The sequence below is a fragment of the Syngnathus floridae genome, chromosome 2 (assembly GCF_059516105.1).
Source record: "Syngnathus floridae isolate MCC-2025c chromosome 2, RoL_Sflo_1.0, whole genome shotgun sequence".
Taxonomy (NCBI): Eukaryota; Metazoa; Chordata; class Actinopteri; order Syngnathiformes; family Syngnathidae; genus Syngnathus; species Syngnathus floridae.
Genome location: NC_142414.1, coordinates 10,330,323 through 10,346,641, shown reverse-complemented (window position 1 = coordinate 10,346,641; position 16,319 = coordinate 10,330,323). Strand labels below are relative to the sequence as shown.

Here is a 16,319-nt window from a genome sequence, read left to right as displayed (position 1 = left end):
CTTGTGGATGAGCCTTAACAAGACAACTTCCAACGTCAAGTCCGAGAAAATTCAAATAGAGAATGAAATAAACCTGCAATTTGTTATAGTCACAATAAAACACACACTCGCAAAATAATTGTTCTCCAAATTAAAGTTAAGAATGTGCAATTCCCCATGTGATTTGTTTTAGCTCAAGTTGATTGATCAATCCAGCTCACTTTATATAATTAAAACCATTGCACCACACTCCAGGTTGAGGTCACTTTCACCAACTTCTAGGGTGACTTTAATCAATTTGGAATCGAATCAGGAAGCGCTCAGCATCTCTCTTTATTTCCCCCCTATTTTTTCACTCGATTGCCAACTGTTCCCTGTTATCCTTCTTCTTTATGGCCTACAGCTGGCCCACATTAGAATAATATTTGGTGAAAGGATGCTGCTTGAACAAAGAAAGAAAGGCATTGTTTCATAAATCGTATTTTGGATGCCATCCTGAAGGGCAATGATTATTGCAGACTTGAGAATTAGCATGCATTCATGCAGCATTTGTATTCGTGCCGTATTGTTTGTGTTTGATTGCGTGTGTTTACAAACTCAAGAAACAATGAGCACCTCAGTGCCACTCTGGCGTTCACTGTGCAAATGAAAAAGTGTGGAAAAATGTATATTTTTGTTGAAATTACATTCATTTCTAAAATCTGTCCATGATCTGTCCATGAAAAGCAATGGAAAAATCTGAAAAAAGTGCAGGTGGGTTTTTTCTCAAGGCTGACAATCAAATGCGTTTCTTTTCAGACAACATACAAGAAATGTGACAAGGCGTTTGCTCCCTTCAAATTTTTGTTTTGATTTCCAAGAGCCGCGATTCCAAAGTTGGCCACTAGGGACCACTGGTGCCTTTTTGAATGTTTCCCTCTTGTGAAATGATGGTATTTGCTGTCTGGTTCCAAGCATTCAATAATGCTGCAAAGTATACATTTGTGGCTTGTCTCCATGGTGCTTCTTTTCGAACCAGTAAATGCTGAATGTTATCTGCCGGAGCAGATGCTGTTCTCTCTTGTTTTGAGGGCTCCCCTGCCAAATCCCAGCAATGTCCTTCCCAGACTCAAGGATACAAGTTTTGTTTATTGGGTTTTCACATTTTAGGTGACGTTTGGCCACAATATAAAAATAATTCTCAAACGTGACAATTCACTTTGAACCTGTTAAACACCGACACGAGTTACACCTAGGGATATACTCCATCCAAAGAAATGATAGATAAACGTGGTCCATTTGAGTGTTGCCTTCAGTGAGGCCTTAACAACCTGTAATTAATGTCTTTCTGTGGCAATGTTCAGATCAAGAATAACTTTGCTGAGCTAAGAAAACGACCCCAGCACGCTCGCACGCACGCACACACAAAAGAAAAAAAAAAAAAAGATCAAATTGACATGAAGAAGAAGACCCCTGCTACTTAAGGAGAGTAACTGCATCTCTGTGGTCAAAAAGAGGACACCAAATCACAGTGCATCGTGTCATCTCTCACTGACTCACATGCTGTTGCTGCGTCGCCTGAGATGTTCCTGTGGGTACTGAGTGTGACTTCACCGCTATCATCTGTTCCCTCTCATGCTGTAACCATTTTCGGGTCAACTTACTTAAAGATGCAGGTGAATGTGGTGCAAATTACACGACAGATACTAGGTTGGGAACTCTGATGGACTATTTGATCTCCTGTTAAGTAGTAGGCAGGTGCTGTGGGTGTGAATTTTTGCCATAGCAGTAGATTATAAAGAAGAAGAATTAGATGGATCTTTATTTGTCAGCCCCACATGGCGGTAGGAAATGGAAATCCTCAGTCGGGGCTGGAACCGCTTGGTTGGTTGGAGCCGCTTGGTTGTGACTGCAGGCAGGCAGTGCTATTAAACCTTGAAAGCGCTGTTGCTGGGTTACAAGCTGGAGCCCGAAGACGACCGAATAAAGCAGGACTCGTGAAAGCTTCGCTTCCGTGCGTGTATTCATAAACACTTTTGTAAATCACCCATTGACAAGCAACAATTCTAGAGCTTTCTTCTCATCCTTGGCAGTTGACCTGTTCCACAGAGAGGTCGGTCATCTTGCAAAAAGACCCCTTTCTGCAATGTCCTTGAAGACTAGACCGCACAGAGCCCTCATGTCAAATGATTAAAACCTCACGAACAGAGAATGGGAGCCAGACCCTGGAATCCAACACCCTCCACCTCTGACCTCACACTCAGTTGACAAAAATTCCCACAGCCACACTGCAAAATCCTCCACGGAAGGCAGAATTTTCAAGCACCTTGAGGAAGAACTATTTATAAATGATGTTCTGTTATTTGGCACCTTCAAATTAATTGCATCTAATCATCAAACATCGTCTGCCGAGTTACATAATTTATTTCCCCCTTTCTCTCCTAACTGTCTACAGGTTTTCCACTGCACCAATATTCAGACTGACAGAATGATTATTGCTTGAATGCCAATGCCATGGATTTGAACAAACAGGTAAATTCAAGTTTTTTTCTTCTATCTGATTTAATTACAACTTGTATGCATCAATAACGGTGAACCCCAAATAGGGAAAAGTTTGAAAGAAGATGCTGAATGTGCAATTAGGTTATTTGGCAACAATTCATTATAATCATAAGGTGTGCGTCCATTCACTGCCATCATCAATCCATCCATTAGGCTCATTAGGGCCGTAAGTGAGCTAAAACCGACTCCAGCTGCCCTCAATTCTCAGAGAGCATCAAAACACAGGTATTCACACCTATGGACATTGTGCAGTACACTAGTCGTCAATAAACCACCCACGCATGCTTGGGTGCAAGTCCCCAGAGCAAACATGCAATCTCCAAACAAAGAGGCCGGTACAGAGATTCAAATCCTGAACGTCAGAACTATGAGTCAGACATGATGGACGCATTGTTCTGAGCAGAAGTCTGGCAAGCCAAAAACACAAGCGGAAAATTCTAATCAGTCCTTAGTTTCGTGAGGGAATTATGTCAAAATCACCACATTAGTATTACGTGTAATATATTGTAATGAAAGTGCACCTTCTTCACACCCCATCGGTACTGATAAACGGCTATACAATGTGTCAAATTTATGCCTGTAAAACGAATTATACTAAAATGAATTGTGCGACCCTATGGAGTTTACAGCTTTGAACATGAGCTGCACTCTTTTCATGGCAGCCTCTGCCTTGCACCAAAAGGAAAGCACGCAGCACTCAGTGACTCGCTCTGCTGGGGCAGAACCAGAGAGGAGAAGGGAGCCACATAATAGTTGCTAATGCGCTGCAAGTCGTGATACGGGTACTGAGTGAGCCTGATCCAGGCCTCTCTTTTGTCTGAGTGGAGAGAACGTGGCTATTCATAGGGGTGACCGCTGCCGCTAAATGACAATTAATTAATTATTGTGCGCTTCATATTCAAATGAGTGCATTTGGTGAAAATGATTTAATTTGGCTTTAGTGCCTTTCAATATTGTTTCATTGTTGGTGCTCAGGGAAATCCAATTGAAATATGATCAAATGAGTTACGTCTCATCTTGTTGGTTAACTTTGTTTGAAAACAAGACTGTTATGTTTTGGATTAAACACAGGGATGGCATACAAATGCATTTAGTTATTCTTCCTCATTTGTTATCCATCTATTTTCTGGTCTCTCTGATCCGTGCACTTGTCAGACGTACCTTGCTTCTTGTTCATTGACCACCCCACATGAGCTCCTTTCTCTGATTAAACCCACCCCCTCGAATGACCCCCTCAACTCTCCTTACGAACAATATCCCTGTTAAACCAAAAATAATGTAGATAGAAGAATCCAAGTTTGAAAAGAGGTATTAACCACAAGATGAATTATTTCTGGCAGGAGGTTATCAGTTTGTTGCTCGAAATAACTTGTACCGTATTGTCAAGGACTACAGTAAGTCTTTGGCATTTTAAAAATCTATTAAGATATCCCACTCTGCTGCCTTCATAGAATAGTGCTATTCTCAATTTATACACTATGATTGTATATGAAAGCCTGTTAACAATAAATTGTCATGCTGTCATGTGTCGTCCGGATCACTTCCTGTTTTATTGTGAAACTGTCCTCTCGTTCCAGTCGGTGTGTCCTTCCCCTGTGCGTCCGGTCACGTGAAACCCTGATTCCAAGTGTGTGCACCTGCGTCAATGTCCAATTGTCTTCACCTGGGTTTCCCTCCTGTGTCTATATAACCCGCGTCCTTCCTCGTATCCAGTGCCAGTGCGTCTTCCCTTGTTGAGAACACTAGCGACCACGAAACCCTCGAGTTCCACGTAGAAGCCTTGTCTGAACGTTTTTGATCACCGATGTTAATTTGGTTACATCGCTCCCTTGTTTTTGTATTTCCCTCGGTTCGAGGCGCTTTGATTTCCCCCTTTTTTCCCTCGGTTCGAGGCGCTTTGATTTCCCCTTTTTCTCCCTCGGTTCGAGGCGCCTTAGTTTCCCCTTTTTTCCCTCCTAGTGAGGCGTTTTTTGTTCGACCATCAGTGGAGACAATAAACATCTTTTTGAACCTTGGAATCTCTGCATTCGAGTCCTCTTCCTGCTCTGCGCCTGACATTACGCACTGGCCAGACATGGACTCGGCAGAGACAGCGCAGCTGGTCGCCCAAGTACGCTCCCAGACTACGCAACTGGGCCAACAGCAGAAGCAGGTAGACGCTCTGAGTGTTGGCGTTCAGGAACTGGTGAAGAACCAGGATGACTTCAGAGAGGCGGTGGCCGCCCAGGTGGACTCGCTGAGTCGCCAAATGCAAGACGTCCTCACTCTGCTGACCACGGGGCGAGCTGCGACGCCCTGCTCCACAGCGGCGCCCCCTGTGGACCACCCGGCGCCCGCGCCTCTGGCGAGGGGGATCAGACTGGCTTCCCCGGAACGATATGCAGGTGAACCCGGGCTGAGTCGAGCCTTTATAACGAATTGTGAGATGCAGTTCGAGCGAGCTCCCGGCGACTTCCCAACGGAACGCTCCCGGGTGGCGTACACGATCTCCTATTTGACGGGAAGAGCCCGGACGTGGGCGACCGCAGAATGGGCCAGGAATTCCGCTACCTGTCACACGTTTTCCGGATTCATCGAAGGCCTGCGCATGGTGTTCGATCCAGTTCCCACGGACCGAGAGAAGGCACGAGAGCTGTCCCACATCATCCAGGGTCGAGAGACGGTCAGCGACTACGCGATCCGCTTCCGCACTCTGGCCGCGGAGAGCGGATGGAACTCGACGGCTCTGTACGATGCTTTTCTCCGGGGTCTTTCCGGGACCATCCAGGACCAACTCATTCCCCTTGATCTTCCTGTGGAACTCGACGCTCTCATCGCGTTGGCCGTCCGAACGGACAACCGACTACAGGAGTGGAGGAAGCAGCGCGCAAGCCGGGGTGCGATCGTTACTCCTTCCGCATCATTGGGCGGGCGGTCATTCCACGAGACGCACCACCCAAGATCGATCCCGGGAGGGCCACTCGCGGGGACGGAACCCATGCAGCTCGGCCGGGCCAAATTGAGCGAAGAGGAAAGACAGCGTCGACGCCAGGAGGGCAGATGCTACTACTGCGGGGCGCTTGGTCATCTCCTCCTCTCCTGCCCGGAGCGGAGTGCGCTGAGGGTAAGCACCTTCTCCGTGGTCCGGCAGAAGAATAGGGTTCTACCCGTCGGGACGCTAACCTGCCAAGGCAAGGAACTCGAGCTCGGGGTGTTGATTGACTCAGGGGCCGACGAGAATTTGATTGACTGGGCTTTTGCTCGCAGCATAGGCGTAAAGACCGAACCCTTGAACACAACCATAAAGGCTAAGGCACTTAACGGACAAGCCCTTTTTGACGTATCCTATATAACCGAACCCCTCTCATTGTCGTTTGGCACTCATCATGAACTAGTAAGACTGCATGTAGTCACCTCCCCCCTGAATCCGCTTATCCTCGGTTATCCGTGGCTAAAACACCACAACCCTGCAATAAACTGGGAGTCAGGGGAGATAAAGGGGTGGGCATCCCAGTGCCAAGTATCGTGTGTCAAACCGAACCCTTCGATCGAGTCCACATGCACCTCTCCCTCGGACTTTGTGTCTCCTGAACCAGAGTCCAGATCTCCGGATCTAAACCAAGTACCCAAATGCTACCATCAACTCGCGGAGGTATTTAGCAAAGCCAAGGCAAGCTCCTTACCACCCCATCGTCCTTACGACTGCGCCATAGACCTATTGCCCAGTGCTTCGATCCCCAAGGGGAGACTTTATTCCCTTTCGGGCCCCGAAAAGAAGGCCTTAAATGACTATATTGACGCGTCACTGAAAGCGGGTCTGATCAGGCCGTCATCATCGCCTGCAGGGGCCGGGTTTTTCTTTGTGGGGAAGAAGGACGGTACCCTGCGCCCCTGCATAGATTACAGTCCCCTCAACCAGATCACTATAAAGAATCGGTACCCCCTCCCACTCATGTCGGCCGTGTTTGATCAGTTGCAGCAGGCTCGGGTATTCACCAAGCTAGATTTGCGTAACGCGTATCACCTCGTGCGCATTCGGGAAGGTGATGAGTGGAAGACGGGCTTCAACACCCCCAGGGGACACTTTGAATACCGGGTAATGCCGTTTGGCCTAACCAATGCCCCCGCGGTCTTCCAGGCCATGATCAATGATGTTTTGAGTGATTTCTTAGACCACTTTGTTTTCGTTTACTTGGATGACATCTTAATTTATTCACCAGATTTGAGGACCCATGAGAGTCATGTTAAGTCGGTCCTGCAACGGCTCCTGGACCATCGACTTTATGTAAAGGCCGAAAAGAGCGAGTTCCATGCAGAAACAATATCGTTCCTTGGCTTCATCATAGCCCCAGGGAAGGTCCAGATGGACCCAGCCAAAGTGAGCGCGGTGACCCAATGGCCGGTACCGGATAGCCGCAAAAGAGTACAGCAATTTCTGGGATTTGCTAACTTTTATAGACGATTCATACGAGGCTTCAGCGCCACCGCGGCTCCCCTGCACGCTCTCACCTCCCCGACGGTTCCGTTTCGCTGGACGGCGGAGGCTGAAGCCGCCTTCCAGGAGCTGAAGAGGCGGTTCACCACCGCCCCAATCCTTACCTTGCCTGACCCATCTCGTCAGTTCGTGGTGGAGGTTGATGCCTCCAGTCAGGGAATCAGCGCCGTCCTGTCTCAGAGATCCCAGGCCGACAACAAGCTCCATCCATGCGCCTTTTTGTCCCGACGGCTGACCCCCGCGGAGCAGAACTACGACGTTGGAGATCGGGAATTGTTGGCGGTCAAAAAAGCCCTTGAAGAATGGAGACACTGGCTGGAGGGAGCCCAACACCCCTTTCTGGTTTGGACCGATCACAAGAACCTGCAATATATCAAGGATGCCAAGCGATTGAACTCCCGCCAGGCTCGTTGGTCCCTCTTCTTTAACCGTTTCCATTTCACGTTGTCTTACAGACCGGGGGCCAAGAACACCAAACCCGATGCGCTGTCACGCGTCTACAGCCCAGACCCGGTGTCCACAGAGCCAGAGCCCATTCTCCCCCCTCACTGCGTGGTGGGAGCCGTAACCTGGCCCATAGAGGACTTGGTGAAGCAGGCAAACCACGATGATCCACCCCCTAGAGGAAGTCCCGAGAATAGACTGTTCGTTCCGCCCCAACTACGATCCCAAGTGATCCACTGGGCGCACACCTCCCGGCTCACGTGTCACCCAGGCGTGCGAAGAACCCTGCACGTCATCCAACAAAGATTCTGGTGGCCATCCATGGGGGCAGACGTCCGGGAGTATGTTGCAGCCTGTTCCATCTGTGCGCGAAGTTAGAACACTCCGGGCAGCCGTGTGGGGTTGCTGCAACCTCTCTCCATCCCCTCTCGACCATGGGCCAACATCTCGGTGGATTTTGTCACGGGACTGCCGGTGTCTAGCGGTAAGACGACGATACTCACCGTCGTGGATAGGTTCTCCAAGATGGCCCACTTCATTGCCCTGCCCAAATTACCTTCGGCAAAACGTACGGCAGTGGTTCTCATGGACCACGTCTTCAGAATTCATGGATTTCCTCGGGACGTCGTGTCAGATAGGGGCCCCCAGTTCGTGTCCCGCTTTTGGAAAGCCTTCTGCAAGCTTATAGGGGCCACCGTGAGCCTCACTTCGGGCTACCACCCGGAAGCGAACGGCCAAGCAGAACGCATTAACCAGCAGCTGGAAACGGGCCTCCGCTGTTTGGTAACCCAGAACCCCTCGTCGTGGAGTCAAAACTTGACCTGGGTGGAGTACGCCCATAACTCCCTTCCCACCACGGCTACCGGGATGTCCCCCTTCATGTGCGTCTTCGGATACCAGCCCCCGCTCTTCCCCGACAGCGAGCCGGAGGTGTCAGTTACCTCGGCGCGCGCCGTGGTGAGACGCTGTCGGCGCATCTGGGCGGCGGCAAGGGCCATACTGGTCCGCCAGGGGGACAGGGTGAAGAAGATGGCTGACCGGAGACGTCGTCCGGCGCCCGCCTACCGGCCCGGCCAGCGGGTCTGGCTGTCAGCCCGGGACCTTCCCCTCCAGGTGGGCTCCAGGAAGCTGGCCCCCCGTTTTGTGGGGCCGTTCCCGATTTCCAAGGTCGTCGGTCCAGCGGCTGTGCGACTCCGTCTGCCTCGGTCCCTTGCGGTGCATCCCACCTTCCACGTCGGGAAGGTCAAGCCGGTTAGGGAGAGTGGGATGGTGCCGGCTCCCGCGGCACCCCCGCCTCCGCGGACGGTGGGGGGTGGGCCTGCCTACACAGTTAAGAAGCTGCTGGACGTGCGCCGGAAGGGCCGAGGCTGGCAGTTCCTGGTGGACTGGGAGGGTTACGGGCCTGAGGAGCGGCAATGGGTGCCGCGTAGCTATATCTTGGATCCCGGGCTGCTAGATGACTTTTACGCGGCTCACCCCGATGCTCCGGGTCCGTCTGGGATCCGGCCCTAGAGGGGGGGTTATGTCATGCTGTCATGTGTCGTTCGGATCACTTCCTGTTTTATTGTGAAACTGTCCTCTCGTTCCAGTCGGTGTGTCCTTCCCCTGTGCGTCCGGTCACGTGAAACCCTGATTCCAAGTGTGTGCACCTGCGTCAATGTCCAATTGTCTTCACCTGGGTTTCCCTCCTGTGTCCATATAACCCGCGTCCTTCCTCGTATCCAGTGCCAGTGCGTCTTCCCTTGTTGAGAACACTAGCGACCACGAAACCCTCGAGTTCCACGTAGAAGCCTTGTCTGAACGTTTTTGATCACCGATGTTAATTTGGTTACATCGCTCCCTTGTTTTTGTATTTCCCTCGGTTCGAGGCGCTTTGATTTCCCCCTTTTTTCCCTCGGTTCGAGGCGCTTTGATTTCCCCTTTTTCTCCCTCGGTTCGAGGCGCCTTAGTTTCCCCTTTTTTCCCTCCTAGTGAGGCGATTTTTGTTCGACCATCAGTGGAGACAATAAACATCTTTTTGAACCTTGGAATCTCTGCATTCGAGTCCTCTTCCTGCTCTGCGCCTGACATAAATGTTAATGTTAATTTTCTACATGAACTTGTTCAGTTCACAACTTTTAAAATGAACTAGTTCAATTCAAAGTTCATTATTGAAAATGTATTAACTAACTTTGCAAAAACTGATAAGTTCATAGTTCTTTTCTTCCCCACAATCAAAACATAGGTTGCTGTGACCTGTTACCCTCCGACATATTGGCATTTTCACCATATCATTCACACTAGTATCCAGGTGCTGCTGTCACCTTAGTATCCCAAGCACAAGAGAAAATTGTTTGAATTGTCTTTTACTTTAATGAATTGAAGTAAAAACATGGCTGCGGTCCAGAATGTGCAAATACAAACAATCTGCTGGAGGTGACAAACTGAGGTAGGAAACAAAACATGTACAAATGAAGTGCAAATCATTTAAAGTTCCATTACATTTGCTTTAACGATCTTTTTATTTATAGTGAATGTGTTATTTCTGAACCTGTTAGCCCAAAGAACCAGAAAACGTTCATAATTTGAGACATATTTGCAAAGGGTGCAAAGCCCAAATAAATTACTAAAACAATAAAAAAACAATCTCATTAAGAGTAACTTGTGGTTCAACGCCATTTATAGCAGTATAACTTATCCTAAAATTCCTGAATGTTCTCACAGGATGATACCTTATCCTTGTTTGACAAGAAAGGATGCGTGGGGTGCTAGTCGCACGGCATGTTTACATCGACTCCATAAACGCGTCGTATTTTGATGATGACAGATTAGATTCAAGTGTGATCAAGCTGAGGTGGAACCCTTCTGATTGCCAGTGAAATAAATGAATCAGTGATCTTTAGCTAAAAACCTACATGATGCATTTTTTAAAAAGGTTTTTCGTTCCATTGTTCTGAACTGACCCACACACTTTACTGATATACAGTGATTTTGTGTATCGTTCTGATTGGCGACTCTTTTCTTGAAAAGGAACGAGGATGGAATATACATGAATAAATAAACACATTGTTCATGTGGGCCGGGAAAAAATGATCACCCACAACTGATCATTAACCTCGGCTAACGCAGTAGTTAAGGTGTAATGTTAGTAAATATTTGTAAGAAAAACACGTCCATAAATAAATAGATAACACACAACAGCATTTTTTTTTCTTTCTTCCTGATGAATTTGAGTCCAAAAACAAGCTGTCTGTCCTAAACTATTGGCATGTGTCTGCAAAGCCCAATTAGCAGTCCTGAGACTTATTTGCAAACCTCTATGCAATTTCCCACGTGCAACATCAGCTTGCAGTGGCATGAGGCAATTTTGAAAATGCACTATAGTGAAATAGCTCGTGCTGGCAGTGAACTTGCAAAATGGAATCCACGCACACTCCACACACACAGTCTAAACAAGCCTCAACCATATCATTACTGTGCAGTCTCATACAGCTTTCATCTCCTCTCCTGCAAGTCTGTACGAAGAAAATTTGATTTCCACCTCATAACTCTCTCCATAATGTGATATCACCGAAACTAAATTGCCAAGATAACCTTTATCAGAGTAGAGGTGAAATCTATGAATGCTTGTGTGCTTATTCTGCTGCCAGGAAATAATAAAAGTACTGAATTTGGGAGGGTAGGCTGGGAGTGGATAATATTTGTTTTCTCTTGGGCAAAGCCACTGACTCCTCATCTGTTTAGTGGAAGTTGAAATGGTGCGTGGAGTTTAAACCTCTCAACAAGTGCTTCTTACACAACCTTTTTTTTTCCCTGAGTCTTGGTTTGTGGAAAGTATTGAGCTTGCAAAAGATGAAACGCCTATGAAAAGACAAAGGTCTCCCGGGGTCTCTTGCCTCTCACTATATATCATCATTATCTTCTACATCAATCTACCTACAATTATTGGCATATATTGTCTGAGGCAAACTCAAGGTTAATATGTTTGATGCATCTGCTTACTTGACAGAAAGGTACTGTATTTGTGCTAATATAGCGAAGACAATTGGCTACACCGAAGCCATTAAAAGTACCAAGTCTAAATAGCTTCAGTTATCATCGGCAAATATGACAAGAAAGTTAGAGGAAACCAAAAACTGTGATTTTAACATCACGTAAATGTAGTATCTGATCACATCTAGAGTAGTGATCCAGTGAGAGTAGGCATTAAAAAAAAAACAGTCATTGCTTTGGGCGCCTAAATGATTTGTGTACACCCTTAAAACTGCTGAGTTAAATATTGGACCAACCCAGGAAGTAGGGTCAGTATTGGATTGCAAAAAACCCAATCCAATCGTTTGTACAATAAAATTGTTTGTTTTGGGCGAAACAAGTTAAATTGATTCATTTTTAACTCAAATTGGGTTAAACCCAGGTGCCAGATTGATTTGAGCCTCTCATATGTTAGCAGAAGCATGCAGACATGAATGCTGAGTTTCTGAATACCAGAGGTCGCAAGGTATTTGTCTGCTGCAGATATTTTCCTCCAGACATTCTGAGATGTTTATGTAATTTTTCATCTTGGATAACTACGCTTGACATTGGCTGATAACTGGCGTCTGCTGGCTAATAAATTCTGCTGTGGATTGTTTCATTGCCTCTGATTCTCTGCATTGTTACTGCAGGCAATGACCAGCTCCAGCGAAGCCGCTATCATAATCTGCAACAAACATGGCACACTGTCTGCTCTCTCTCCAAAGTTTATCTTCACTGTCAGGCACCGGCGTGTTTAGTTATAACGGTCTCCCTATCGACAGTAATTGTTCCCAAGCAGGAGGGGGTTTCAAAGGTTTAGAAAATTGGCTTTTTATGCTGCAGTGGTCCCCCCCCCTCTCTCTCTCTCTCTCTGTCTGTCTGTTTCTCGCTCTCTTTCTGTCTCTGTCGTTCTCTCTCTCTCTGTTTCTGTCTGTCTCGTTCTCTCTATGTCCCCCCACTCTCTCTGTTTGTCTCGCTCTCTCTCTCTGTCTGTCTCTCTCTCTCTCTCTCTCTGTCTGTCTCTCTCTGTCTGTCTGTCTCTCTCTCTCTCTGTCTCTCTCTCTCTCTCTCTTTCTCTTTCTCTCTCTCTCTCTCACACACACAATACATCTTTATCGCTTTGGTTACAATTCACTGTCTCCTTTCTCACTACTTGCAAACCTGGTGAAGATATTTTGTTGGTTCTCAGGCACAGCAGCTGGTTTATTTGCAGACGAAACCGATCCCAACACTAGTCTTGGTGGAGAAATGAAGACAATGGTGTTGCATTTGTGCTTGGGAAATGACAGACGGGACATTATGCAGACACACTTGGCCTTTTACGAACAAAGCAAGTTTTTATTTCATTATTGGGCAATTAAGCTGGAATGTGGGACATCAGAAAACAATATGCCCAAATCGCTTTGTTCAACAGTTTTGCTTGGGTCAAGTGCACCTCATTGCTCAAGCTCATTAAAGTGTAATGTTGTTAGAAACAATGTGATTGACATAGCATATAGTCAGCCGGTTCAAGTACAGGCCAACTCTTGTTCTACTTCCCTCTGACACAACTTACAGTATTTACCACATTTAAAGTTGAATAATTGCACCGTATTTTCCGGACTATAAGGCATAATGTTTTTCATAGTTTGGCCGGGGGTGCGACTTATACTCAGGAGTCACTTATGGTGTGAAATTATTATCTATCCAACAATATAAGCATACACCAAGATCTATTTTACTTAGTCTTAACAAGGAGTTGCAAATACCATTTTCTTTTCACAACAACGTAGAAGACAACAGTGTCGGCATTTTGCTACTATATCAGGAAGCTGCCAAATGCATATTGTGCTAGGGATGCACACTGTAAAAGTGTCTACAGTATGTGATTTGATTTTCGACTCAATTCCCATCTTTACATACAGATACAGAGGCAAGTCGAAACCAACACTATATACATTTCAATGCATTCTTTCACCTGTTGAGAAAACATTCCACTCTTGCACATCACATAACACATATATGTCACATTATTTATCAATTATCACATAAAAATGATCAACAATGAGAGAATGATTTTACTTTGCTATGCTAACCCCCCCTGCAGCGAGACGCTATTTAAGTCACGAAAATCTTTGCAATCCCATCTGAATTCCAGTGCAAAACTAACACAGGGTCTCCCTCTGAGACCATTAATCATCAACATTTCCATTAGTGCAAAGGATTTTCATTATATTGCAACCTAATAATGGCATCATTTCATTACACCCATGCCTTGTGCCTCGGTTGGGGAGCCTCTTCCATGTTTTGTGTGACTTTAACTGGGTAGAATTTAACAATATAATATGATAGTAATCTCTTTCAAGTGGGGAAGCTGAACATATTTACAATAACTTGAAAACTAATCCTGAACATGGAACAGTTAACGTAGATCAGAATTTAAAGAAATGTCCAATCACAAAAAAAATTGTATTACCAAATACTCTTCTCTGAATAATTGATATTATCGGGGTTGGTGACGGGTTGTACACATGACTCCAGAGAACTTTCTAAACTTTTAAAAACGACAAAAACTATCCTGAGCACTTGGAGAGGAAAATAAGAAAAAAAGAATAGTGAAAATTGCGGAAAAGAGGCCAAGTTGTAGCCCATTTTTGGTTTAATTAGGCAATTGGTCTAATTAGGTGTCACACAGCAAGTCACTTGCATAATTTGTTTGGCATTAATGGTACAGTCAAATTCAGAAAATGTTCCATTTTCATGTCAAGTTGTGTGATGTTATCTTATAAATTAAAGCAATGTTAAAAAAATTGAATCCCGTCAAGGGCGCTAAATAAGCTAGGGCTGCAGTAATTGAAGTGTTGAAGTCCTTCATAACTTTAGTCAAGACTATGTATAAACAAACATGACCTTTTTCATGCGTTTAATTGGCTCAGATTGTCTTTAATTAGCAACAGGGATGACAGTACCAACAGTTGCACTGGCATGTACTTGTCAGCACATTTGTTTACATTTAAAAACGAATGTATTAATCCTAAGAGAGATTGTAGGATATTTTCACCAAGCAGTCATTTCACATTACCTACTCCTGTAGTTGATTTTCGAAACTTAGCAAAAACATGGATCCTGATACAACGCAATCTAATACAAATTTATTTGTAAAGAGTATTTTACAACAGACACATCTATAACAAAACACGTCACAAATAGCAATGGGACAGTGTAAACAGTAAACTCAAACACATTTGCAGAAGAATAACAGTCAAAAAAATCAGTCGAAAGCCAAACAATAAAAATGGGTCTTCAAACGAGTTTCATAAATAGACAGAGCGGGGCTTGCTTAACATTTAAGGGGAGGTCATTCTGAAATGAAGGACCGGCAACAGAAAGAAAATACATTATTCTTGTAATTTGATTATAGAGCGGAATGTTACATTAAACAAACAGGAAGTATTGGAGTTGTTTCATCATTCCATATAAATCTCAGTGTTTTAATTGGCAATTTACTACGATGCTGACGAACATATGTGAGATTGCTGTTTGTGGACTTCAGCTCTGCCTTCAACACCATTGTGCCGCAGCGACTCATCTGCAAACTCGACGAGCTGAGCTCTGCAACTGGCTACTGGACTTCCTCTGTCAGAGGCCTCAGGTGGTGCGTGTTGGCGACAAAATCTCCGCCAGCATCACGCTGAGCACGGTTTCTTTGTGTGTCTTTGGCATGTGGAGAAATTGACAATAAAGCTGACTTTGACTTTGATTAACGCACAGTTGATAATTACCCCCCTATTGAGATAAAAAACCTCTTTTTCAAGAGTGTCCTCACCAAGACTGGCAGTCGTACATTTACATAAATTACAGATAGAAAACGAACATACATACTGCAATACATTAATTTAACAATTTCACTTAAGTTCATTTCACTTTCTGCCTCCCAGTTATCCAACAATATTAAGCAGGCAGTCATCATCAAAAGATAACACTTTTCTGTTCAGAATGATGTGACAGCAAACATTCACACTTGAAGTGGGTTTTGGACAACGGCACTGAGCAGTTGCTGACCTTAACCTAACCAAACTTCTATTTGAACTTTAATCTTAAACATGTGAGGAACCGATCCAGGTGTGATAAGCTTCCTCAGCCAACTGCTTACTGCCTTTCAGTCCACCCACACACCCTCCTGCCGCTGATTCCATCCACATGATCTCTTTGTCTCCCTGTCCTTCCACTTACTCTCTGAAGCCAATGAATAAGATGGACTGATAAGCTTTGAACAAACCCTACAAAATATAAAATTTTCATTTCACTATTTGAGCTCTTTCTCCTTGAGTAATTCATCCGACGTGACAATGAAGAAAGAGGTCCTGTGAGGGGGATATTTAATCCAACAAGTAGCCAGTTCTTAACGTTATTAACGTATGGATCTCTTTATGAGAAGAGAGAATTTATCTTAGTCTCAGCTTTACCTTAACCAGGTGGCTGCTGCTGGTGGTTTGCTTGATGATGAAAGATGAAGAAATCAAGTATCCGATGTGAACGTTAGATCTGTTTTATTGATTGTAGGAATGTGTGATGTTATTATTGTCATCGCCAGGGGAAATCACAGACTTGCAATGAATTTTTGCCCCTGTAAGAAATTCTCAGGAAACTGCAGTCATTCAAAGTTGTACGGCTATGAAGATGAATGAAAAAGTTCATATATAGACATCAATGTTTTGCATTATTTTTGATATTTGCAGGCCAGCCAGGTCCATATCCTGCTCAAATAGCGGGGGTTCACTTTATACATTCCCTTGCACACCAGTAGTTTTTACGATCGCGTTTTCATTTGCATGTTGCCTCTAATCTTTACTCACTGCTAACTTAAAAAAAAAAAATGCATGCATTAGAGTCAAACAGTAAGTACAAA

General features: G+C 45.3%; 1 long non-coding RNA gene across 4 annotated transcripts in view; it reads left to right on the top strand.

Annotated features, from left to right (window-relative positions):
• LOC148401639 (uncharacterized) overlaps nt 1-16,319 on the top strand; it is an 83,483-nt gene that overhangs the window by 7,806 nt on the left and 59,358 nt on the right. For all 4 annotated transcript variants that reach the window (XR_015854748.1, XR_015854745.1, XR_015854746.1 and 1 more), the window contains exon 2: nt 2,414-2,490. This is a non-coding gene — a long non-coding RNA (uncharacterized LOC148401639). The remainder of the gene's footprint in view (nt 1-2,413; nt 2,491-16,319) is intronic.